This window comes from Elephantulus edwardii, unplaced genomic scaffold (genome assembly GCF_000299155.1).
Source record: "Elephantulus edwardii isolate Elephantulus edwardi_28Jun2011 unplaced genomic scaffold, EleEdw1.0 scaffold00011, whole genome shotgun sequence".
In the NCBI taxonomy this organism is placed as follows: domain Eukaryota; kingdom Metazoa; phylum Chordata; class Mammalia; order Macroscelidea; family Macroscelididae; genus Elephantulus; species Elephantulus edwardii.
Genome location: NW_006399761.1, coordinates 8,518,740 through 8,540,224, shown reverse-complemented (window position 1 = coordinate 8,540,224; position 21,485 = coordinate 8,518,740). Strand labels below are relative to the sequence as shown.

At 42.2% G+C, this 21,485-nt stretch overlaps 1 protein-coding gene across 3 annotated transcripts in view; it reads left to right on the top strand.

Moving 5' to 3' along the window:
* NRXN1 (neurexin 1) overlaps positions 1-21,485 on the top strand; it is a 1,383,864-nt gene that overhangs the window by 674,789 nt on the left and 687,590 nt on the right. The window lies entirely within an intron of this gene.

Genomic DNA, 21,485 nt, shown 5'->3' with positions numbered 1-21,485 from the left:
AAAATTAATAATAATAATAATAATGAAAGATTTAGGAATGGGGCTTATTTGTTCTCTTAGACCTGCCAGTAATTCTTTTAAGAGCTTGGGACCTTTCCTCTTTGACCTTCTTTTGTTTGCTCCTTTCAGACACTCTTTTCTCTCTCCTCCTCCCAGAGCTTTGAGCTCGTGTGCTGTCTTCAGGCTTAAACCGGACCCTTCTTGAAAGCACCATCGACATACCATCACCACAGTGTCGCCTGTAACCTCCCACGCTCCAGTGTCCCAGGCCCGAGGCTGCGCCAGTGCATCCCTGTCTGTCTCACTGTGCGCCAGAGGGTTTCCGATAATAGCTGGTTCTTGGAATTAAATATTTAGGGCTCCTGTTCACGGCACTGCCAGGTAGACTCGAACTTCCAACCTTTCCCTTTAGCAGCCAAGCTTGCTAACCACTGACAGTCCCCAAGGCTCCACACGAAAGTCAGATGCTGACTGTTTATCCTGTTTGAAGCCACTACAGGGTCGCTTAACCAGACATAAGCAAATAGTTTTTCTTTCAAATGTATCCCATCACCAAGCAAATTCTGAAGACAAATGGTATCTTTGATCTCTTCCTTTTACCTCAGAGTTAGTCGCTCTGATACGCACTCAAACATCGATTCTTCATAACAAGATGTTTCTCCCCATTTCCTATTCCTGAGTGCTGCCGTTTGAAAGGTGGCCACTGTAATACTTCCGGTACCTTCATTCGAATCCAGAATCCTGATTATGTTGAAAAAGACCCAAACTTCAACCCAAGTCCCATCGGTGAGCCCGCATGCCTTAACTTGCTGAGACGCTTTCCAGGAAGGTTCTGACTTTGACCTTCGCCTTTTGTCTGGAGGTGCCCTTGTAAATAGAGGCAAGGTCCCACATCCCAAGGGTGGGGCTAACTTTGTTCGATTTTCTTCCCTCTCTGTTGTTGTTTAAAAGAGAAAGAGATTTACTCAACGTTACTTCATGTAGCAAGAGATTATTTTTAGGAGCCATTAGGAAGTGAGAGAGTCGAGGAAGCCTTTGAACTCTGCACACCCGGCCACAGGAGGAGAGAACGTTCGTTCTAATGGGTGTCCTGAGATCTCAAGAGTAACCCTCTCAGGTGGTCCTTGGGGACATGTATTCACTCCTGCCAAATCCATCATGGTTACCCGAGCCGGGAACCCTCTCCCTTCCCCTGGTAACTGGATCTCCACTAGATCTGCCCTCTGCCCTCACTCCTCGCCCCTCACCCTTCACCCTTCACCCTTCATCCCTCTGCTTGAACCTAGTGGAGATTGTGAGGATAGTACAGGGCTTAGCAAAGGTTTTTTGTGATTTGAGTAAAAGCTAACACCTTTTATCTCAAGCGACCATCCATATGTATTTGTTCCATAACATTAATTATATTGCACACAATGTCTAATCATTCATTTACTCCGTACTAGCGTTCCCTTCGTACATCTTAGTAAGTGTTTTGACTCAAACTCATTGGTGTCAAGTCAGAACCAACTGGTAAGTTCAGCAGGCTTCTGAGGCTGGGAATCACGTAGGTGCCTATTGCCCGTCTTCCCCCCCCCACCCCCCCACCCCGAGAAGCGACTGGGGTTTCGAATGAACAACCTTTGGTTTGATAGCATAGTGCTCTATCTGTCAGGCTAACCATTAAATTTCCTGCTCCCTTCCCAATCCTGGTAATCCTTCTAGAATGACTCCCTCTGAGGGAAAAACCTTTCTTTAGCTTTTAATAGTGGCAGTATTGTACAATCTTTATGTGAATGACTATGTCACTCAACATACTGTCCTCCAGGTTCTTCCATGTTAAGCAGTGTTTCATGAAGTCACTGGTTTTCAGTTTTGCATTGTGCTCCATCGTGTAAGTGTAGCATAGTTCCTCTGTTCATTCATTCATTGATGGACCCTTGGGTTGTTGCCATTACCCAGCCATTGTCAGTGATACTACCATAAACATGAGTGCACATACATCTATTTATATGCTCATAGCTCTGGGTGGGGGGGGGAAGCTCATAGCTTGGATTTCTTAAGAAACAATAGCCCTTGTTGTTAGGTGCCCTTGAGTCAAGTACAACTCATAGTGACCCTCTGAACAACAGAATGACCCCTGTCCTGTGCCGTCCTCATCATCTCTGACACACTTGAGTCCACTGCTGCAGTCATTGTGTCACTCCGTCTCACTGAGGAACTTCCTCTCTGTCACTGACCCTCCAACTGCACAAGCATGATGTCCCCCCTCCAAGGAACAGCTTGTCCTAGCAGCATGCCCAAAGTATGAGAGAGGAAACTTTGCTACCATTTGCCTCCAAGGAGCTCTGAGGCTGCACTCTTTCTGGCCGCATCTGTTTGTTCGTTTTGCAGTTCGTGGACTATTCACTCAGGACTCTTCTGCTGTTAGACTCTTCAAAGGCATCAGTTCTTCTTTTGTCTTGCTATTTCATTGTCCAGTTCTCAGATACATAGCAAATGATTGCAAACATCATGGGCTGAACCCCTCACTCTTCCATTCTCAGACTATCTCTTTCTCTTTTAGAGATCCCGGACAAGAGACTTGGCCATTGCAATACAGCTTCTGACTAATTGGTGACCCATGGTACCCGCTGTTGATTTTATCCAAGCAAAACAAAATCATTACCAACTTCAATCCTTTCTCCATCTATAACGATGTTGCCTTATGGCCTAGTGGTGAAGGTTTTTGTCTTCTTAATGTTGAGGTATAATCCAAATTGAAGGTTGTATGCAGTTCTTGATCTTCTGCAGCACACATTTCCAACCCTCCTCATTTTCAGCAAGCAGGGTTGTGTCAGCTGCATAACACAGGGAACTCTGGTGTCCTTCTCGTAAGAAGCTGTGCCACTATTCCAAAGGCACAAGGTTTGATTCCACCAGCTGCTCCATGGGAGAAGGATGGGCAGTCTCCTCCCATGTGATTTACTGCCTCTGAAAACCTGCTGGAAGTTCAGCTTTGGGTCGGTTCTTTCTTGACAGTACACAACACCACCAAGGAGTATATAACTAAGTAGTACATATTTTCATAAAGGGCTTGTCCTTAGAAAGAGACATATCATGCTGGGAGAGAAGACACGCCAGAGAAAGAGATGAAGACCGTCCACAAGAGGAATTGAGTAAGTGACTAGCAGTGGGCTCAAGTATATTAGAAATCTTGAAGATGGTGCCTGATGGCCAAGGTTCAGATCTGATGATCACAGAGTTGATCATATGAGTTATAGTGAACTGGAGGACCACCGCAGTGGAATAGCTAGGTCAAATGTACCCGCTTTCAGCATTTTGAGGAAATCCCAGGCTGTTTTCTACAGTGGTGTTGGTTCAGAGGCTCGCTTTGAGTCATGGCTGACTTGACAACTGACCACATCATCACGCCTGTGCCTCCAGGCCTTTCCTAGTTTCTCTCCACCTTACGGCTTCCACCTGTGGCTTTTCTTCTTCTGTGCTCCCCTTCTATGTACTATCCTCTGAATCTGCCTTGCAATTTATCCACAAGCCAGCATCTTGTAGAGTTGCTCTACCTGCACCTATCAGGTCCAGGGTCCAGCTTCATGGGCTTTTGTCTCATTTTCTTTGGTCAGTCTCACTTGACCAGGCGAAGAAGCTGTAAGAATGGTTGGTGCCATTATGGTGGGTAAAGCATGACCTGGACAGAGGCCTTCCGTGACGGAGTCTGCGGTTTGTCCCTTCAAAGAGGGGAGAAGAGTGAGCTTTGCCTTTACAAAGACCTGAATATCATCCCAGAAGGTGGCAGGAGGGAGGGGTGCGTGAAAGAGTTTAAGCAGAAGGGAGGCATTATGGGGCGCAGAACAGAGACAGTAAGGCTCTGAGAAAACCTTGACATTTTTGTTAAATTCTTCCCCAGTAAAGACTTGCAGGGTTGTTACTTGAAAGTCAACTGTCGTAAAGTGCTGTGGAGCCAGTTCTGACTTACGGCGACTCATTTGCGATAGACTGAAAGGCTGCCCGGTCCTGTAGCAGCAGCTCCTGTGCGTGAGCCCCTTGTTGGAGGCAGCTTGTCAATCCGTCTTGTTACAGACCCTTCCCTTTTTCACTACTCTGCACAAGCACCCAGTGCTCAGAGTTCCTTCTCCAGGGGCCAGGCCCTCCTGATAACACGTCCAGCGTTCCTCCCATCCTCTCTTTTTAATGAGCCTCGTGGCTGTGCACCTTCCAGGGCAGATTTGTTTGTTCTTCTGACAGCCCATGCTATATTCTGTATTCTCCACCATCACCATCATGCAAAGACGTCACCTTCTCTTCAGTGTTACTTATTTATAGCTCAGCTTTCATATGCATATGAAGAAGTGATTGAAAAATGTCATGGCACTTATCAGGTACATCTTAGTTTCAGAGTGACATCTTTGCTTTTTTTCCCAGCATGTTAAGGAGGTCTTTTGTAAGCTGATTTTTCCCAGTGTAATAGTCCCTTAATTTCTTGACTTGTTTCTCCGGGCATTGATTTTTAGATCCAAGTAAAATGAAGCCCTTGACAACTTCAATATGCATTTATCATGTTTCTTATTGTTCCACTTGTATGGATTTTTCTAAAAATCAAAGCTAAAAGCCAGTCTTTACCATGTCCTCAGAACTAATTCATAGTTGACCTAAAAGCAGATTTTTCTAAAAGTATAAACCACACAGGAGGATATTATCCGCCCGTCTTCTGAGGAGTTGCTGGTGTTCTCAAACAACCAACAAGGCACCACCTTTAGGTTAACACAACTCCCTACAAAAGTGTCTTTAAATTAGTTATAATCCATAATGGAGCTTATAGTGTTTGATATGCATCAGAACGTGTTTCAAGTCCTGTTCACTTTCGGCAATCAGTGCTGTCTCGTTTAGTCTGAAGCAAAGCTGGAATGGACTTGAATTTGTAAAATGTGGATAAATTGGGACAATAACCAGTCAGGAAAAATTATAGGCCAATGGCTTGTTAGAGACTTAATCACCATCTTTGTAAACAAGGAAAAATGCCTCAAACAACAAAGTCAGAAACAGCGGTGTCCGGCTCAAAGATGGTGGCCAGCTGTGCCAGTTGAGTCTGTGTTGCTCACCATAGTCCTGACAATGAGTTTGTTTTCCACATCGGGCCCCTGGAAGGGCGCACGCTTTATTAAAGTGTACCATCCCATTGTTTTATTTCATCATATTTTCAATCCCAGTTATTACTGCACTTCATCCAAATCTTAAGAACTCCAGGGTGTGTGTGCTTTTGTTTCATTGGCCTCTAACAGATTGGTGCAAGAAGCTTTTGAGTCCTGTCAGCTAGAAAGGAGAAGCCACCTGCATATTTTAGATCATTAATCACTCTCCTTGTCAATCCTGATGCCATGTCTTCCTAGTATAAAACAGCTTGTAAGATTAATTTGTCAGAAGGTTCTATGGGAGAATATTGGTTCAAGCAGTTCATCTGCTAACAGAAAGGCCAATTTTTTTTTTTATCTGTCAGCCACTCCATTGGAAAACATTGTAGGAATATGTTCCTCTACGGATTGTTGTTGTTGCTGTGTGACATGGAGGCGCAAATGACCAAAAGCTGACCTTCCCGTGGGTTTTTACAGGCAAAGTTAATCACATGGGAAGAGATTGCCCATCTTTTTCCTGTGAAGCAGCTGGTGGATTTGAACCGAATGCCTTTGTGATTTATTACCACTAGGACATCAGAGCTCTATAGATCACAGCCTTGAAAATTGTATGGCGAGATTCTCCTGTACCATACAAGATTACCGAATTAGGGTCAACTTGATGGCATCAGGTTTTTGTTATATAGATTAAATAAAATGATCCATGATCGAGAACGAACAATCCTGAAGGAAGAAGTCCAAGCAGCACTGAAGGCATTGACGAAAATCTCCAAGAATGGTTTACAGTTTGTGATGTGATGCATATATTTTCCTCCTGACATCTCCACTCCATCCCCAGACTCTCAGGAAGTCAGTCTCTGTTCCTTGTTTTCACTATGGAGTCTTCTGTCAGCTTCCTTCAATCCGGATCATTCCACCTCCTCTCTCCTTTTCTCCTAGTAAGACTTCATTTCCTTCTCAGAACTCCATCTGCACCGTTTTCTCAGTTGTGCTGTCTACCATTTGGCATGGAAGTCCTGCTCTCTGCATTTCTATAGCCCTAGATCCAGCCTGCACTTCCTGCAACAGTTAAAGTATCTTTTCCCCTGTATTCTCATCCCAGAACATACACTTTCTCTTTCTCCTGGCCTTAACTCTCCTTACCTCTCCCCTCTATCTCCTATCTTCGTTCCCTCTCCTCTTCCTATTCCTCCCTCTCTGATGCAGTGCACTTGTTTTGGAGTATGCCCTATTTTAGGCATAGCTTTTCTATGATTAGTTCATTTATTCCCCTCCGATTCTATTATTCTAACTTTCTTTTTATACCACTAGGATCGTAGAAACTAAGTAAGCAGGCATCTTGGAGAGAAGCTGGCTTTACCCTTGTTTCTCTTTTATAAAGACTAGAGCGGTGTTGAAGGGAGGTTGACTTTTGCAGGGCCATACAGCTAGTCAGTGTCCTAAATCAAGTCTTCTAATTGTGTAACTCTTGTTACAGAAGTCCAAAGAGAATGCATTTTTATGGGTTGGCTTTTCTGGCCCTAACTTAGTACTGAGGTCCTAATCCCACAAGTTTATTTAGAAATAGGACCTCTGAAGATGAAATCAATGGACATGGGGCCATACAGTGTAAGGTGACTCTAAGCTGATTAGCCTCATGTCTTTCAAGAGGGGTGGCACGGAAGGAAGAGAACATGTGTAGATGGAAGAAAAGATTGGAGCGACGTAGACACAGCAAGGACTGTCACATATTGCCTTCAGCCAACAGAAACTTGCAGAGGCAAGAAGAGATTTTTCTCTAGCATCTCCAGAGAGTGTGGGCCACCGTGCCCCCTGAATTGAGAGACTCCTCATCTTCAGGGAGCTCTGTGGCCTGGTGGAAAGAAGCTGCTTTGCAGTTACAAACACAAGTAGTTTGAATCTTATCAGTTGCTTGGAGGAAGAAGGATGGACAGTCTCCTCCCGTGAAATTTACTGCCTTTGAAAACCTGCTGTAGGGTAAACTGTGAGTTGATTCCAACTCGACAGTGTTTACCAACAACAGTCTCCAGAAATATTCATAATAAACATCTGTTGTTTTTAAGTCACCTACTATGTGGGACTTTGCTGCACTTTGAAGCTAGTGCATCATACTAACCTTAATCAACTGTGGAGGCAGACTTGGGTGAGGCTGGAAAGAATTCTCAGACCTTGTACACACTTACGGAAGAAGACTCTGATAGGAAGACGTCACAGGGTTAACGTGAAGACTTGACAGCTCATAGGCCACTTCTCAGCTTTTCACTTCTGATGCAGAGCTTTGAAGTCTTCTCACATCCACCTACTTCTTTATGACAGGTGGTACAAATACTTACAAGCGGATTGCTGGGCTGAGGACGCTCTCTGAGTGCTGAGAGTCCCAGGCTGGCTTCCTGTGCTCGGCTGCGAGGAGGGCATGCTCGTGGGGAAGCTGCTCTCAGAGCAGACTCTTGAAAAAGGAGTTGAGCTCTCAAAGCCCTCTCAAGTGAGGGGCCAGCCCACTGTTTCCCTGTAGGGTGGTGATTAGACAGCCTGGGTCTTTCAACCTGGTGACATTTGCAGCCTGGAGGACAAAGGGCCTTAAGGGCCAGGTGCTCACAGACCTCACAACTGTCCAGAGAAGGTCTTCAGTGCTGGTCCCTCTCGGGAATATTGACTTGTCTTCTAGAAGTTTGCGTTTCTTTGTTAAGAGCCCTCTTGGGAGAATGATAGGAGAAAGCAGGTCTGATTCCTTGTCTCTTGCCCTGGAGGGCATCCTTCTCAGACTGCTGTGGTTCCCAGAATATCCTTTGTTCTCTGGATGGAGAATCAGGCAAAGGTTTCTGAGGTATAAGATGTGTGCACCCACTCAGAATAAATTCAGTGACTAAAAAAGAAGGGCAGCAGACAGAATTCACATACCCAAGAATAAGAAAGTTAACGTAAGGCTGGGTTCAGGCTGCTGAACTGTACTCAGGGAGTCCGCTGGGCTGTTGAATGGCCTTTATTTTAGCTTCGAGGCCATGACTGCCTTCTTCTTCTCCCTCAGTTCACACTAGCTTTCTCTGGCACACTTGACCTCCTGAATCCTACCAAATGGTCAGTTGAGATACCTAAGAGGGACTCATTTGAGATTAGGGGTTCTTATGCTAAATTCTTAGAAGCTTAAATCTAACTGCAGTGCTTCTCGTGGCTGGAATCAGGAGTAATAGGTAAGGCCATGTTGTGCAAATAAGGCATCACTGAATTCTTTTAAGTGTATGGATAAGCTACTTGAGGTAACATGTGAAAAATTGTCCAAAACCTGACATGATAGCTCATAGAGCACACAGATGCATATTGGAAAAGCTAAAAGGTTATAATTCAGATTAATAACAAAATACAGTCAAGACAACTCCCAAAATGTTCATGTAGGCACCTCAATCTTGAGCCTCATGACATTCTCAAGTTCTCAGTCTCACCGATATTGCCTTCCCTCTCCCATTGCCCCCCAAATTTCTCAGTCCTGGTAATTTTGGCTCTCTACCCCATTGTCCAATAAAGATCTCAGTCGTGCCAATATTGGCTTTCCACCAGTTGTCCAATAGAGTCCTCAGTCCTGCCACTCTTGGCTCCCCTCCCTCCTTAAAATTCTATCTCACATCAATTCTCACACCATCTGGAAGCACATTCTATATTTCACCAGCTTGAGAAGTGTCTCTCTTCTCTGGATAGGGGAAGAATTCTTTCTTCTAGTGGGAGAAGCTCTTCTTTTCTCTGAAGCTAGAGTTGCTCAGTTTTATTGGTGAGACTAGCCACTCCTCTTGTAGATTATTGAGACTGACCAATCCCTTTGTGGAATGGTAGATAACCAGTCCCTTTGTAGATAAACCAGTATGCTTCACTCAGATAATCTCAGCCATCCACATAGCAACCTCAAATAAGGACTGTTGTTGTTGTGGTGGTGGTGGTGGTGGTTGTGGTTGTGATGGTGGTGTACCATACAGTCAGATCCAACCCAAGGCTGATCCTTGAGTGGGTTTTCAGAAACAGTAAATCACACAGGAGGAGATTGTCCATCCTTCTTCCACAGAGCAGCTGGTGGATTTGAACCATGTATCTTTGGGATTGCAGCACTGTTTCTTATCACCAGGCCACCAGACTGCCACATAAGGACTAGAGAAATCATATTGAAATATAAACTCATAACTGGGTGAAATGACACCAAATATCCATATGATTAGGCTGAATATTGGAAGCAGGAGGGGCATCTACTTCCTAAACAACACGCCTCTGGAAACTCTAGGAACTTTGATAAATGATAGTTATAGAAAGGCTTCAGGCCTTTTGTTCATAGGGTCACTGTGAGTCATGCTCAACTCAGTGACAGCAACAACAACAGGAAGCAGCAGCTCAGTAATGATTGTGTGAATGGAAATTTCTGCAGGACCTAGAAAGAAGCTTTGTCCTACTCTTGGCTGGTCTGGGGTCAAACAGAAGCAGCTGAGATACAGAAGTCAGAATGAATAACTACAGTGCACCAGGAATTTGCAGGAAATAAATAAAAGGGATGCTAACTTTTTTATCCTCAGATGAATTTTAAGGTTTGGAACCAGAGTCCTGGTACATCTGGAAAAAGCATCAAGGCATTAACTGACCTCCAGTTTGCTTTTTAAGCACTCACTATAAATCACTGCAATGATAACACTATTATTTTCAAGCATTGGGCTCATTTGATTAGGGTTCAGAAAGAATGTGACTTCATTTGCTGATCAAATTAAGTATAACATTGAACAAGTCTGCTATAAAAGACTTCTTGGTTAGTCTTGTTGTGTGTCATTGCATTGGAATGTATTAATAGTTGATCCTCAAGCGGGTTTTCAGAGGCTGTAAATTTCCTGGGAGAAGATTGCCCTTTTTCTCCCATGTATCAGCTGATAGAGTTGAAGGGCATGCTTCTGAGTCGACAGCTCAATTCCTTACCATTAGGTCTCCAATGTTCTATTAATGACTCTTTAAAGAGTTAAAACATAAAGACGTCACTCGGAGGGATAAGTTGTCCCACACCTAAAGCATTGCATTTTCATATACACATGTGAAAGTTGGGTGATGAATAAGGAAGACCAAAGAAGACCTGATGAATTTCAATCATGATCTTGGCAAAGAATATTGACTAGGTCGTGAAGTGCCAGAAAAATGAACACAGCTGTCTTGGAAGCAATGCTGCTAGATTGCTTATTAGAAACACCGTCGGCAAGACTTAATTTGACATGTTTTGGATTTGTTCGGATTCAGAGGACATCAAGCTTGGTAAAGAGTCATTAAAAAAAGAGGAAGATTGTTAACTAAACTCACTGATGCAATGGTTGTAACAGTTCATGCAGTAATGATTATGAAAATGTTTCTGAACTAAGCAATGCTGCCTCCTGTTTTGCACTGTTTTTGTTAGGTGCCGTTGAGTTGAGAATTACTCATAGTGACCCTCTGACCAACAGGTCTGACCCCTGTCTTATCCTGTGCAGTCCTCACAATCTCTGACACACTCGAGCCAGGTGCTGCCTGCAGTCATTGTGTCAGCCCACCTGGGTGAGGGTCTTTCTCTGTGTCACTGACCTTCCCAAGCATGATGTACGTCTTTTAGGAATAGCCTTTCCTAGCAACTCACGCAGAGTATATGAGAAGAAGCCTTATCATCTTTACCTCCAAGGATACCTCTGGCTGCACTTTGTCCAAGACATATTTGTTCCTTTTGCAGTCCATGGGCTATTCCGTTCTCTTCTCCAACACCACAACTCAGAGGCCTCAATTCTTCTGCTGTCATCTTTATTCTTTGTCCAGCCTTTAGCAGCATAATAAGTGATTGAGAAAACTATGACCTGAATCAGGCACACCTTACTCCTCAAACTAACATCATTGCTCCTCAAGAATTTGAATAGGTCCATGACGGCAGATTTTTCTCATTGTAGTGTGTCTCCTGACCTCCTGACTGCTGGTACCAAGTGTATTGATTGTGGATCCACATATGATGAAATAATTGACAGTTTTCAAGCTTTTTCTTATATATCATAATGTTCCCTATTGATCCATTGGTGAGAATTTTTGTTTTCTTGATGTTGAAATACAATCCACATTGAAGACTGCAGAGTTTGATTTTTCTGCAGCAAGGACTTCAAATTCTCCTCACTTATTATTGACGAGTCTGCCTGTAATCCTGATACTTAACCTTCATGGTGTCCAGCTTCTCAAATAATTTGCTCAGCGTACAGATTGAATAGTCATGGAGAAAGGATAGAACCCTGATGCATACTTTCCATAATTTTATACCATACAATGTTCCATTGCTCTGTTTGTACAACAGTCTATTAGTCTAGGTATTGGATTCCCATGAGGATAATTAAATGTTCTTCGATTCCCCATTCTGCTCAATGTTAGCCAAAATTTGTTATCCACACAGCCAGCAGGCATTCTTCTCATATGCTTTACTTTCAACTAAGATCCAAATTTATAAAATACTTGAGCACCACAACAAGATAAAGGTAAATAATCCAATTGAAAGATGGGCACAGGATATGAATAGATCCTTCACTAAAGAAGACATTCACATGGCAAACAAATACATGAAGAAATGTTCAAAATCCCTAGCTTTAAGAGAGATGCAAATCAAGACAACTATGAGATATCCTCTCACCCCAGTAAGAACAGCAAAATTTAACAGAACAGCAAAGCAACAAATGCTGGCGAAGTTGTGGAGAGCCTGGAACCCTTATTCACTGTTGGTACGAGTGTAAAATGGTGCAACCACTGTGGAAGGCAGTATGGCGCTTTCTCAAAAAGTTGTAAATAGAGATACCATTTGACCCAGCAATTCCACTATAGGAAATATACCCTAACTGCCATCCAAGCAGATATATGCTCACGCATGTTTATTGTGGCTCTGTTAACTAGGATCCATCTGACATCAGCATTGATATCCCTTGTGTGAGGGCCTCTTCTAAATCCACCTTAAACTTCTGGCAGTTCTCTGTATGTACTGTTCTAGCCATTTTTAAAATCATCTTCAGCAATGTCTTGCTTTCGTACGATAGTAATGATACTGTTCTATACTTTCCACATTTTGTTGGGTCACTTTTCTTGGGAATGGGAACAAATATGGACCTCTTCCCGTCGGTAGGTGAGGCAGCTGCCCTTCAGATTTCCTAGCATAGAGTAGTGAGAACACCTAAGTCTCTGCCTGTATGTGCCACATGTCTGCTGGTATCTCATCTGTTCCCAGGGTCCTATTTTTTTTTCCCAAAGCCTTAATTGCAACTTGAACTGTCATGCATCGGGTCACTATAAATCAGAACCAACTTTTGGCCCTGCCAACAAACATAAAAGATATATCAGCGTCAGTGCTACTATTTTCAGTCATGCAGGAAATTTTCTTTTTTTTTCTTTTCTTTTACTTTTTATTAATTTTAATGAAAGTTTACAGGGACTTCAGATTTTCCTTAATTCATTGTTCCACTTTTCTCCCTGCTCACCCCCTACCCACCCCCCAGTTCGCTCTTCTCTGTGAAAAGTAAAAGACAAACTCTTTTCATTGTTATGCAATCCCTCCTGCCAAGTCCACTCCACTATGCAGCCTTCATTCTGGACTCCTGTCATGATAATAATACCTAATCATATATCCCTTTTAAACAGTTCTCTCCCTCATCTGTTTCAATGCAGTATACATGATATATCTCCTCTTTCTCAGTCTCCCCCCAACCCCGATATCAGTCCTCTTTTATAACTGTTACATGTGACTGGTCCCACGTTCTCAGAACCAGGGTGAAACTTCTGGTTCTATTTACAAAACTGTGCTAAGTTTCCTGTTAAAGCCGTATTATTGTGATCATCAGTGCTTGTCCTTGAAAAAGGCTTTTGTCTACCTTTGCTATTAATTATGATTTTTCCGAGACTCACAGAGGAAATAAATAAAGTGTGGTGGTGATTAAGGACTCAGGCTTGAAGATAACAGAGAGTTGGGTGAAGGAACATTTCTACCACTGATTTTAGGTATGTCCTTGGCCAACGTGTCTCACTGTCATCATTCTTCATTCCTTAGTGCTATTAGAACAAACATCCCCAAGTGAGGAAACTTTTGTAAAAGAAGCTTAATTTTGTTCTTTACAGTCTGGAAGCTGAAAGTTCCAATCAGAGTCACTTCCTTTTTAGTTGGTCGCTCCAGGCGTGGTTCCCAGCGTTCCTTGTCTTCTAGCAGTATCCTCCTGTGACACCTGTCTTCCCAGTAGCTACCTTTGTGTCTCTCCGAGTCTTTGTACATGCAACATAAGACTTTATTAGGTGTATGATTCACCCTACTCCAGTATGTCCTCATTATCATAATTATTAAAAACCCTGCTTCCAAACAGACCACACTCACAAGTACCAGGGCTGCAGTTCCACCACCTATGTCAAGGGGACAATATATAATGTTTGTCATTTTCATCTTCATAATTATGCACCTTTTACTGAGTATTAGTTGAGACATATATTTATTGCATCCCTCAGTTATCATTACAGACCAGTGAGATTCATCAAACATTATTTAACTTTTAAAACCACAGTCAGACTTGAGTGGGGTACACATCTCTCCCAAACTATGACGATAAAACAAAACAGAGAGATTATTATTTTGACAGTTTCTTTTTTTTTTACTTTTAATTTTGTTTTTTAAAAAACTTATTAAAATTAATTTTAATGAAAGTTTACAGAGACTTAGGGGTTTCCAGTCATTCATTGTTGCACTTTTCTTCCTGCCCCCCCCCCCAATTTACTCTTCTTGAAAATTAAAAGAAAAACTCTTTCATTGTTATGCAGTCCCTCACCCCAAGTCCACTCCACTATGCAGCCTTCATTCTGGACTCCTGTCCTGACAGTAATACCCAATCATATATCCCTTTTTAAACAGTTCTCTCCCTCATCTGTCCCAATGCCGTATACATCATTCCTCCCCTCCTCTGTCTTCCCTCAACCCCGATGTCTGTCCTGTTTTACAATAGTGACCCTATGCAATATTTGTCCTTTTGACTGAGATATTTCACTCAGCATAATGTCCTCTAGAGTCACCCATTTTGCATAATATTTCGTAAGTTCCTTGTTTTTTCAATGCTGCATAGTATTCCATTGTGTGAATATACCAGAGCTTCTCTATCCATTAATTTGTTGATGGGCACTTGGGTTGTTTCCAGCTTTTTGCTATTGCAAACAAAGCCACAATAAACATGGGTGTGTATTTTAACAGTTTCTGTGAGCTTACCATGTCCCACATACTATTACAAATATTTTATTCTTGAGACTGCAGTGAATTCTCACAGTCATTTACAAGAGAAGGGCTATTTTTATTTACACTGTGTTTCTTTGAACCTGGGTCTCTAGAATGCCAAAGCCAGATCTTTTAACTGCTGTGCCCAACTCTCTATTTTTTTGGCCTGTCTTTTATAGTCTGTCTGTAAGGACTGCATTAACTGTTAGATTGTTGACACACAAGGTTTGCTCAGTCTATACCCTTTGTAGTATCATTACATTAAATGAACCAACCAAGGTCCTTTTTAACAAGAGTTCAGCTAGAGGAAGCTTTGTCATCCTTGCCTCTAGGGAGCACTCTGGCTACACTTCCTTCAAGATGGACTAGCTTGTTTTATCGGCAGTCCATGGAAAGTTCTACAGTCTTCTCTGGCAACACAACTCAAATGCATTAATGCTTAGCTGTTGTCTGGCTCTCATATGCATAGCAAGTGATTGAAAATACCATGCATGGCCTGAATCAGTCTCACCTTAGTCTTCAAACTGACATCATTGCTCCTCAGTCAACACCAACTCAAGGGCACCTAACTACTGCTACATTGATTTAACGCTTTGCATTCTTGCCGTCATGCACTTTGAGCCATGTGTGGTGACAGAGAAACTCAGTGATCCTGAATCTGTGTTTTAGTCATATTTTTAATGAAATGCCTCATCATTTTCATCATGATCATTATGCCATCACTAATGTGTTAAAGGCATATGCTTTGTAGGGGACAAAAGTATAAAATCATTATTTAAAATAAAAAAAACCCCTCTCACTGTCTTTTCAATCTTACCAATTTTTATCATGATAATGGGGTCACTATGAGTTGCCTACGACTCGACAGCACTCACCAACAACACAACAATGATAATGATGTCCCTAGAATTGAAGGATCCATGGTTAACAAAACTAATATTTTCCAACTTCCTTCCTAAGTTTTTCAGGTGTATAATTTGTTTCATACTCACACTGTTACCTGATAAACCCAGTGTTGAAATTTCAGTTTTGATACTCCTTCACAAGAATAACCTTTTAGTCCTTGCAAAGGTTCAGTGAATGGGAACTTGCTGCTATTTTGTAGATTATGACTCATGGTGGCCTTTCATCGGGGGATCTGAGGCTCTCAGTCTTATGGGAAGAGATTATCTCAACTAGCTTTGGAATGCAATATTAGTGGCCCATTTTATAAAGGAGAAAATGAAGATTCAGAAAGGCTAGAAGGAATTGTCTATTCACACCTAAGAGCATAGTGGTAGAGTTAGAGTCGCAGCATCTTGGAAGGATTTACTTTTAGTGTCTTGGGGGAAAGGTAAGAGCTCTTTTAATATTTGTGGGGTGGAGTGTGACTTGGCAGCATAAAGCATTTCCTCCTCTGAACAATTGATTCCTCAAACTTCTGTATTTGTGTGATGCTGAAAATGTCCCTTCTGTCATTGCTCCTTCCACTTTGACTCTCCACACTCTTCATATCCTCCTACCTTGAAAAAAATTTACATAGAGGGTTTACTTCCTTTGTCCCTAAAGTATTCCTTAACCTCTCTGTGCAGCAAGTGTATTTCATCTGTGCCCTTTGTGTCTATGTTACACATCATTTGCGTCCCATAGACACTAAAACTAGGGCCCAGGAAAAAAACCAAAAATACTTGGTTGGGAGATTGAGAGGTTTGCCCATCAATCAGTCATCAGTCAAGAGAAAGTCACATTATTGCACATAAACTATGGCGAGGGAGCTTAGCACAGACTCCCACATCAACTGTTTGTGGTGGTTTTCCTGTGGTACCTACCCCATCCCCGTGTAAGTCTCTGCTAATTCTCAGAGTAGTCCTTTCACAACAACTCCACTTACTCTATTCCTCTTACTGGGATTTTCATAAAAACAGGAGACAGTGAGGTGCAGTGGGAGAAGGGAGAAGAGACTTGGACACCAGGCTCACTCTCCTGGCTATGACTGTGTTGCTGTGGGAAGTGTATTTGTTTTCTTAGGGCCACCATTGAAAAACAAAACAGAAAAACACAAACTGGGAAGTTGTTCCACAACTTCGCCTCGCACGCTTCGCGGGACTCAGATTCTGAGTTCAGTGTGGGCAGGACTGTAACCTCTCTGAAAGCTCGGTGGGAAGACCTTTTCGTATTTCCTGAAGCTTCTGGTGGCTCCTGGCAACCTGGGCTTAACAAATGCAGCATGACAATCGCTGTCTCCATGTGCACCCTGTGCCTCGGTCTCTTTTCATAAGAACACCAGTCATATTTGATTAAGGCCTTCCCTACTCGAATATGGCCACTTCGGGAGGAAATAAAAAGAGAGAAAAGGACGGCCGTCTGCTCTGTTTTCCCTCAGAGGTAAATTTACACCATTGTGTGATAGAGGTAACTCCGTATGAGTTTGTGTGCCCCAACTTGCCCCCTGTCTGCCACAGTGACACTCAGCACAGAGTGGCCTTAAAGAAGATGGATCACCCTACACGCCGCCGTAGCAGTTTGATTTCATCAGTTTCCACGGAGCATGCTCGCCAGCTTTTCCTTCACAGTCTGGTGGCCAAACGCAAACAAAACCCGTCTTCATGCTGTAGGTGTTAACATCGTGCTGGTAAAACAATTTCTTCCCCATTTGGGGATTTCAGGTTGAAAATTTCAGTAGGGAACACACGTCAGACTCTCAGGAGGTAGTTGTTTGGGGGATTTTGTTGTTGTTTGTCATTTTGTGGGCTTGTTTTATTTATTTATTTTTTTAGCTAAAATAATAGTCTGCTGAATGTGAGAGGTAGCTATGGGATCCAGAACACCGGTGACTGACAGAGAGCAAAGAGATTGTAGTACCAGAAGCAGAGTACTTCGAGGAGTTTGGTAATTTCTTGAGTTTGGTACAGAGGGTAAACAGAGTCAGGCATCTGCAAAGCCAAAGGAAGTACAGGTGGGATTGGACACATTCAGTGGACAGGAACATTAGGACTTTGTGTCGTTACCTTGGTTCCATTCCATGGCCACAAGCATCAGAGAGACCTGTCTTAGTGACAGCAGCAGGTTGACAGCAGTTTGGTTTAGACAGTGTAAAAATATGTTCACTGAGGCTGTTTCAGTCAAGTGGTATTTGTCTGTGAGCAGCACAGAGAAACACAGAGTAGAGAGAGAGTAAGAATGGTGGGGCAGAGAGTGGGGCTGACATTTCGTTTTCCAGAAAGGGTTTGGCCCTTATTTTTACCTAAAAGTACATTTGAATGGCTTCTTATTAGCACACCTAGGTATCCAAAGGTGTTTCTGCACCTCTGTCTTTGTCTTTCTGTCTCTCTCAGTGTGTCTGTTGACACTGGTCATGCACTACTCTTATCAGGATTGGAGGTGGGAGGGTGAGTGACACGAAGGTACGTACGGTCACATGGAATTCTCTTGATGAGATACGTGGCCTCGCTGCTGTGTTCAGGGAAGGAGTCAGGAGGAATCATCCTCACAAGGAACATCTTTTGTGAGTTCTAGTGGAAGGAATGAAGGGGAAATGTCAGTGTTCGATCTGTAACGTAGAAAGTATTGTGTCATAATTGAAGCTATTTGTTGGTGTGAAGTGGTTCATCCGTTCATTCTGTGTATCAGCAATAAAAAAAAATGACTCAGGGTTTACAGAGTGCTCAAGAGGGTCTTAACTTGGCACGTGGTCCTTCCTTCCTTCAAGGAATTTATAAATGAATGTAGAGAGAGCACAGACAGAATAATAACAGTTCTCAGAAATAATTGCCAGAGAAGAGATTAAAAATACTGTGGGAGCTTAACAGCCATACTTAACTTTTGTGTTTGGGAAGCCAGAAAAATAATACACAATTTTAATTGAGTACCAAAAAAATTGGAAGGGGCTCGGGCATACAGTAGTGAAGGAACATTTACTGTGGAGGATGAGAAACATAAACGTCCATTGTTGGAGACATGATGACAAATACAGTTTGAGTGAAGATTACTTATGAGAGCTGGTTGACAACGTGTCAATTATTCAGCTGGTAGAAGTTGCTGGAAAGTAGGTGATTCAAAATTTGGCAAAAATTATTGAAGGAAGATTATTACTCAAAGTGTCGAACATTCTGATGAGCTGTTAAAACCTGGAAAGACAGAGTATTGGAGAAATAGAAACACGGCTGGGAGATGAATATATGTTGACAAAGAAGCAGAAAGGAAAGCAAGCACGTCACATAGTGGTTATTGCATATTAGTTATTTATCTATTGTATAGTGTTGTGTATTGTATTCACCTACGTGAAAGGGTCTGAAAAGGAAATAGAAGTGAGAGAACGGATGTCAGAAATGTTGGCAAACTTGAATCACTAAAGTTTAACAGTAAGTTTAAATATAAGGCTTGAAATGTTGTTGGTGTTGTGTCCCATCAAGTTGAAACTGACCCATAGGTGACCCTCCAGTGGGTTTTCAGAGGCAGTTAAATCACACTAAAGGAAAATGCCCATCCTTCTCCCACAGAGCAGCTGGGGGATTCGAACCACGTGCCTTCAGGGTTGCAACACAGCTTTTTTTGCCACTATGCCATCAGTGTTCTTTAAGATATGTAAGCAAAATAAAAATGAGTCTTAAATTTCAATCTAGGTAGCATATAGACTAGAAATACAATTGTTACAAAATGGAGAAAAATTTAAAAAAGAATCTCTAGATGTTTGGCTCAACCTCAAAAACAAACATAAGGGCATGGATTGGGGATATTTCCTGTAAAATAGGAAAGGAGGTTAAGGTTCTCTAAGGAAGGCTGATGCAGGATATGAGTTAACAACTAATTGGTGGTCATTGAGCTCTCCTTAACAAAAACAGCAACACAAATCTCTAAAAAATACCTGATTTTAGTTATAGAGCATATGTTGTTGATTGCCTTTGAGTCAAACACGACTCATAGCAACCCTGTGAACAAAAGATCAAAAGCTGCTCTGTTAACTATTGACATTTATCAAAGTTCATAGAGTTTCTGGAGGCATGTTGTTTAGGAAGTGGATGCCACTCCTGCTTCCAGATAGGATATGAGCTGGAGAAAAAATAGCTCATGTCATTTATAGCAAAACAACTATGTGGCCCCCAACCTTTTATTTTAATGCTTGATATTTGGTGTGATTTTAACTTATGTGCAGTCTTGGCTAGAGTTAGTTGTTAAATTTTAAGTGAAGAAAGTTTCCGTTCACCTACCTTTCATCTCAGGTGCATGAGAAAGAGTACGTACCTCCCTGGCCTTTGCTTTTATAATTTAACATCATTTCATGAATGAATAAGTCGCCAGGAATTAGTAACTTGAGCTTTTTTCACAGAAAACAGTTGTAAGTGCTTTTAGTCCCCAAGGGTCATGATGTTGTCGTTGTGTGTCATGCCATCGAGTCAGACCCATAGCTGACCCTCCAGAGAGATTTTCAGAGGCAAAACCTTACTCGGTAGGAGAGTTCTTCCCGTGAAACAGCATGTGGATTTCAAACCTTGTGCCTTTGGAATTACAGCTCAGTTTCTCAGCGTAGGCCATCAGAGCTCCTTCCGGGTAGGTGACTTTATTCAAAGGATATTCCTGTAATGAAAAGAGATTTAGATTTCATTTGTCTTCCTTAGTAGAGAGTCAGGGTACCTGGGTAAGATCTTACTCAAGGATCCTTTGTAATTCTACAGTAAAAGCTTAAAACAAAAGGTAACGACACAAAGTTGAGAACAGAAGTTAAATATCTCCTGGGTAAGAGAAGGTGTCACTCCTATAAGATGCTGTGGCTGTTATTGTACACCAGTGGATTTATTTCAATTTAGTGACCCCACTGTGAAAGACTAGAACTACCACATAGATTTTCTAGGCTGTAAGGTACACAGGGCCTGAAGGAAGAAGTGGATGGGCTCAGACCATCAGTTTTTGGTTTGCAGGTGAGTGCTTACCTGTTCAGGCACTAAGACTGCTTCCTTTAGGATTTCAGCTCACCTCATTCCCGTAGACCTGAATCTGTGGACAGGGTTCAGATCCACAGTTTCTAGTATCGCTATGGGCCATACTAACTCAACAGCGTTTCATAACAACTCCAGCATTGTCATAGAGTCAAATACACTCATTACTGCCCAGCCAGCAGGTTTCCTGAGATTGTAAACCAAGAGATCTGAGAAAGAGATGACCTTTTGTTTTTCCACAAAGCTGCTGGTGGCTTTGATCCCACGGAGAGACACACCTGCCTTTCGGTTAATAGTACAGCTCCTTGTGGACGATGACATTAGCCCTGGATGCTTGTGCAGGTTTTCTTTTTCTTTATAAATTTGTTTTTATTTTCGGGATGGTTTACAAATCATCCTGAAGACCTAGGGTTGCTTTTTAAAAATTATTTTTTTATTGTGATTGTAATGAAAATTTATAGACAAGTTGGATTCTTCATTCATTCAGTTTTACACTCCCTACCCCCTCCACTTTTTTTTGGTATGAGCTACTTAGAACTCCAGCTTTTTTCCTGTGAGCCTCTTAGAACACAAATCGAGAGTTATATTGCCCCAAATTTACTGCACAAATTTTATCCAGTCTAATTAGAATAAACCAGTCAGAGTTGCCCTTTACCTGATCTAGCCAGTCAGTATGAAATTAAGTGCAAAGTGTTCGATTTAAGCTTTTCTTTTTTTTTCCCTTCCCAAAATACCATTTATAAGGATTTTCCCAGATACTCCAATAGTGTCCCTTGAGTTTTAGCTGTGGATTTCCCAAAATCTATAAGACAGTTGTCCTTTAAATAAAAATGCAGTAGGCACAGGAAAAACTGCACCTGGATCAACAGGAAGGCTGAGTCAAAAGAGCTAAGAATGCCTCGACCCTTGTGTTACATTACTGTTAAGCAGAGCTTTGCGTTGTTGCTTTAATTTAATTATGCTCTATTTTTTTATTAATTGAGTAAACAAGTTTATTATGTTCATCTCCACATTCTATCCTGCTGTTGTCTTAAAACCATCTTGTGACTATGACTCAGGGACTCATGATAATTAATTGACCCCAACTACTAGGTAGCAGGGGTTGCGTCCACTTCCTAAACTACCTGCCTCCAGTCATAAAGGGGCTTCAAGCCTTTTGTTCATAGGGTCGCTATGAGTCGTGCTTGCCTCGAAGGCCAACAACAACAACTAGGTAGCCAGGTAATT